This window comes from Triticum aestivum, chromosome 2D (genome assembly GCF_018294505.1).
Source record: "Triticum aestivum cultivar Chinese Spring chromosome 2D, IWGSC CS RefSeq v2.1, whole genome shotgun sequence".
NCBI lineage: Eukaryota > Viridiplantae > Streptophyta > Magnoliopsida > Poales > Poaceae > Triticum > Triticum aestivum.
Genome location: NC_057799.1, coordinates 619,624,796 through 619,630,795, shown reverse-complemented (window position 1 = coordinate 619,630,795; position 6,000 = coordinate 619,624,796).

The window sequence follows — 6,000 nt, the reverse complement described above, 5'->3', positions numbered from 1 at the left end:
GATTTCCTTGCTTCTGTCCTTGGAACCTCAGTCTTGCGTCGGTTGTTGCGAGCAAGAGTCATCTTGTCCCTCTTTCGCTTACGGAGATCTTCCAGACTACGGCGCTCATTCTCCAAGGTAATGGCCTTGTCAACCAGAGTTTTAAAATCCGGGAAAGTGTGTACAACCAGTTGGCATTTTAGTGCCGGTGCCAGGCCGTCCAGGAATTTTTCCATCTTCTTGTTCTCTGTCATGTGCTCGTCGTAGGCATAACGAGATAGCTGGGTAAACTGACCGTTGTATTCTGTCACTAACATGCCTCTTTGCTTGAGATCGTCAAACTCTTTCTTCTTGATTTTTATGATGCTCCTGGGGATGTGTGCCCCACAAAAGCCTTCCTTGAATTCTTCCCAGGTGATGTTGTGTTCACTGGGATGCATGTGTAAGAAGTTCTCCCACCATGCTGCAGCTGCTCCAGTAAGGTAGTGTGGTGCATAAAGCACCTTCTCATTATCTGAGCACTGAGCAATAATCAGCTTCCTCTCGATATCACGAAGCCAGTCATCGGCTTCCAGCGGCCTATCAGTGTGAGCAAAAGTTGAAGGGCGAGTCTTCTGTAACTCAGATAACTTGGAATGTGGTTGATAGGGTTCACGGTGGTTTCCCATATTGATGACGTGATTCATCATCTCTTGGTGCTGTTGCTGGCTTTGTTCGAAGAGACGGCATACTTGAGACAAGGCTGCTTCGCTGTCTTGTTGACTGGACTGTCCCTGAGTGAAGTTGTTGCTAGTCTGTGTCCCATAAACTTCTTCTGGCTGATTGGGCAGGGAGCGAGTCCACGGGCGAGACATATTTCCAGTCTGGGGTATTATTTTGCAAAACCCATGAGAAGAACTGTGTGACACAAGGAACATCTTGCAAAGGCAACAATTTAAAAGACCTCAAGGTTTTCAAGAAAACATAAACGATTTCGCACGGAGAAGGACCGCTTAGCATATATCTTACACGCGAAAAGCAAACACACGATACAGCACTCAGGATGTGCGTACACAATCCTGACATGTTATTTAGACTAGCATATTCCTCCGGAAAGCAGCGAACACACTAATACAAACTAGCGTACAGATAAAACACACCATACAAGCAGACATAACGCGCGACTACTCGGCGCTCTCAGTCGGAGATGGTGACGATGTCCTTTCCCTTGCCGAGGGCAAGACTCAGCGGTGCAGGAGATTCAACCTCCACCTCCTCTCTAGCTGGCTCCTGGCGCGTAACACTGCGCTGCGGTGATGGCGCGGGGGCGACAGGTGGTAGTGCGGGTGCGGCAGGCGGTGCAGCTCTGACTGGAGTAGGAGCCATGACCCTGTCGAACTCCTCAGTGGTAGGCAGACGGCGAGCTGTGGCCAAAACGGCCGGTGCATAAGAGGCTGAAGATGAGACGAATGTCAGAGGCGGTGCTGTGAGGAGAAGCTCCTTCCTGCTGGCAGGACCGCCCCGGACTAAGTCCATGCGGGCAGCCACAAGATCATCTACGAGATTGTCGAAGGATTCCTCCAGAGCCTTGAGGTACTCCACGACCATCTCGATGGCTTCATCTCGCTCTCCCCGATGGCAGGCAAATGCATAGTGACAGGTATATGGCACATGGCATGGGAGGTAGCGGTAGCGACGAGTCTTCATCATAGGAAGGATGTCCCGAAGACAAGCTATCGCCTCACGGGCAGCCATCTGCATGGCATGCCTCTCCGTAGGCATGGCCCTTCCCACAAAACGGAAGTGGCGAGATGCAGAACGTCCTCCCTTGAATTGCACCACAGCTTGGTGCATAGACACGTCGTCACTGAGCTTGTGCTGGTAAAGCGTGAACTCCGGACGAGTCGCTAGCCCGATCGCGAGCTTGGTGATGGAGACGAGGAGTTTGACAAACCCCTCGGGCACATTCGTGAACACTCGAGTCTCGCAGTTGCTGCCAGCCATCTACAAAAGTAGGAAAAAATTCTGAGTAGTCATGTCATAAATTTATGATGACCAACAGAAAATAGCTACAATTGCAAAATGCTGAAAAAGCACAAAAGACGCTAATAACCGATTAGCGATCGCACCTAGTGGCTTCCTACAGTCAGCCTGGCTCTGATACCAAGCTTGTCAAGACCGGTTTTTCAATAAAATATTTATTGAGAGACCAATCCCTTTTACGGACCAGTAAAGAAGAATTCCTTCTCACTGGTAGACAATATCTTGGTCACAGAAGAAAAATTACCAGGAGTACTGAATATAATACAAGGTTGAGCGGAGACTGCTCAACAATTTATTACATGAACGCCGATAAAACATAACGGCGGATAGGGTGGCATGACTACTAACTCACGATAATAACGGTGGTGGAAATATCACCGCGAAGTGGGTGATATGACTCCTGAAAACTACAGCTCTTCGAGCGTCGGAGTGAGGCTCGAGGAGACTTATTGCGGGTGGCGGAAGCGTATATAATACAAGTGACCAATATCCGGGATCGCACAGGACTGACTGGGATTCCTCTAGGCGTCGGACGCGCTATCAAACTCTTCATCCAAGAGATCGCCTTCGTCAACATCTGGCCAAATCAACAAGCCAGGTGAGTACTATGAAAGTACTCGCAAGACAGTTCGGACATAAGATATAACAAATGTAAACATGAAGCATATGAACAGATTAACAAGTGCATTCAGACATAGAAAAAAAATAATGCATGGGAAAATAACAGAGAAGTCGGGCGGTAGTCCTCCCGAAATCCCAAAATAAATACTGGGTGCCAAACGAGGGTCTGAATGACTCCTCGAGAGGAAATTGCAAGAATAACAATGTCGCAGTCGGGCATCAGGGCGACACCACATAAAGGGCTTATAATAGAAAATAAAAGATAGTGCGTGCCACAGTCGGACGTCTGAGCGACATTGCAGAAAGGGCTTATATCAAAAGTAAATAACCAACATGCCACAGTCGGACGTCTGAGCGACATCACATAAAGGGCTTATATTGAAAATAAGAGACAAACATGCCACAGTCGGACATCTAAGCGACATCACATAAAGGGCTTATATTGAAAATAAGAGACAAACATGCCACAGTCGGACGTCTAAGCGACATCACATAAAGGGCTTATATACATAACTTAGTAGCTCATGAATTTAAATCATGTCAAGAGAATAATCCGTCATGAGATAAATAACAGGGTTAGTCCATCCACAGGAATAACAATTAAACTGGGTTTACCACTCGAGCTTGTTCACCGGGGATAAATTTCCACGAGGATAGATATGGATATACTGATCACTCTACTTGATCATGGATACGATGACTTGGAAGGATTTGACTCTGCAGAGTTTGTACTTTAACCACAGCCAACGGATTTCAGTAGTCACGGGGACTAGTCCCGTTTACGGTGTTTTGGAAGAAACACATCTAACCAGTACACACCCATTCAACATTTCCAAAGCCAAGAATCACCCTCGGCAACGTTCAAGAAAAACCTTGAGACGGGGAGGCTACAACCTCGCGTAGCATGGGATCAAATTTCTATACGCGCGCTCTAAGGGGTGCCCCCCTCTCGGTCCCAACCGGAAACACCCATGCCCCCTAACTGGATGACTGGCTTTAATCCAGGGCCATGGAACCATCATCCCGGCCCCTCTGTTTGGTGTGTACACGGAAAGAGGTTACCAACTTACTAAACCGCATCCTGGCAAAAAGGCATGTGGTAGCACGGAAGGGGAAAGAACAATAACGTGACTCCGTCCACGTAACGTCGGAATTTAACGGATGACGTAAGGCTGGCATGCTACAACAGTACCACCTTACTGCCCTTCATGTCACCACATGACAAGGCCATCTCTCAACAGAAATCACGGTACTTAGGAACACCCGGGTAGTTGCCTCACATGCAACTAGGTACTCACCGATGCTCATATGTCATGCACCACCATTCACGAAATCATGCAAAACATCCATCATATCAAAGGTTCAAACATGCTTGCCTGGTTCGGAGAAGTCGGAGTCTAGCTCGGCGAAGTTCGCGGCTCCGTCACCTCTTCCGGAACCTACGGCATAACGAAAACGGGCGCTAACGTGAAAACAAACGCGTGCATAAAAACTTCTCCAACAATTTTCCAAATAAATACTATAAAAAACTAGACAAAAATTCAAGACTGACAAAAAAAGAATCACTCAAAAATCATCTTTTAATAAAAAGTTATAAGAGTTTCTGTCCAGGGACTCATCTGTAATGGAACAGAAAAGATCCAGGGACTTAACTGAGAAAACAGAAAACGCTTCGGAAAGAAACGCGCCAGCTCAAAAGGAAAACGTATTTGCCCGAAGGCGCCAACAGAAAACGTTTCGAGGGAGAAGAGAATAGAGCCTGACAGGGGGGTCCACATGTCAGGTTTAAAAAGTTCGCCGGTGCCCGAAGACTGCGGTGGTCGCCGGCTTCGAACCACGGCGAGACAGAGAGATCGGAGTGTACCAAGAGCTTCAGCGTGTCCTTCCGCGTCAGTGGGTGGTGGACTTGGGCGTCGGGGAGCACCACGTCGACGGCGACACTTTCTCCGGCGGACGGTGGCTCGGGCGATGGTGGGGAACTCCGGTGGTGTGCTGCAAACCTCGAATTGAAGCGCGGGTCAGAAGGAGGGATGCACTAGAGAGTTACTGGCAAGACATGGGAGGCAGAGGTGCACGCTCGGGAGCGAATCGAGCTGGATCCCGTGGCGGGTCGCGGCGGCCGGAGTTGAGGAAGGAGACTTCCTCGGGGCTCTCCCAGTGGCTAGGCAGGGTCTTGGTGGAGTGTAGAGGTGGTGTGGGTACTGGCTGGAGCTCGGGGCCTCTATTTATAGGCGGCTCGAGGGGGTGGTCGTGAACGGAGAATCTTCGGCGAGCAATTACGGCGAGGCAGTGGATTGGCAGGGGTATTAGGTGGCCAGGCAGCATCAGTGAGGTGTACTGGTGCTGTTCCCCTGCTAATCTTGGTTGGTCTTGGCGTAATGGCGCCGGTCCACGGTGGGGTGGCCGCACGGGCACGACGGCGGCAGAGAGTGCGCTCCGCGCCCAGCGGTTCACGACGAGGGTGGCAGCGCGCACTGGGGAGTGGAAGGCCACGCGGCGATCTCCGGTGGCTTGGGTGGCGCTGGGTGGCGCCGTCTGCGCCGCGCCTCTCTCTGGCGGCCGCAAAGCCGCCGCTGGCGTCGGTCACAGGGCGGCGCACCTCCTTGTGCTCGTCGCCGACGTCCGCAAGGTTCCAGGGGATTGTGCGGCGCAGGAACAAAGGGGAGGGGACGGGGAGCAAGGCGCCAACGCGGCACTGTCGAGATCGGAAACAAGTTCTGAAGGAAACGACAGTAGATCACTGAACTGCATTTTTGAATCTCTGAACTTGACATTGACAATGCTCTGCAGGTGTTCGACAGAATGATTTGGCATGAAGAAAATTTTTCCTGGGGCTGGGACTTGGTGAGGTGACCTCTCAATGCACCCAGAGGTTGCCTGATTTTTCCCAGAATTTTTGGAGAAGGATTTGAATGAATTTCATCAAATTTGGCAAATCTGGTCCAAACTTGCAGCAAGTTTAGTTTGAAAATTTTGAACTGAAGACCAGTGGATCTTCATGGATCTTGGTTGAGGGTTCAAAGGACTAGGAAGGGAAAAAGGTTTGGGGGCAAAAACCAAAGCAGAAAGAGTAGTTCCTTCGTAAACCTCCAAGGGCTAGAATAGAAGACAGAAATTGTTTTGATAAGATTTAAATGGAAAATAAAAATATGGAGAGGTCCAACTTGCTGGATTTGAAGTAAATGATGATCCAAAGATAAGGAAAGGTTTAGGAGAGTGGATTTGCACTAAGGCCATGGTAAGAGAGAATGTTGAAAGGGGCAAGGAATCATTTCAAAAGCCATAGGGCATTTTCAAAGGAATTTCCAAAAGGCATTTTTTCCAAGTGAAAAGTATTTTGGCTTGAGTCCAAAATAAAGAGCAAGAACCTCCAAGACC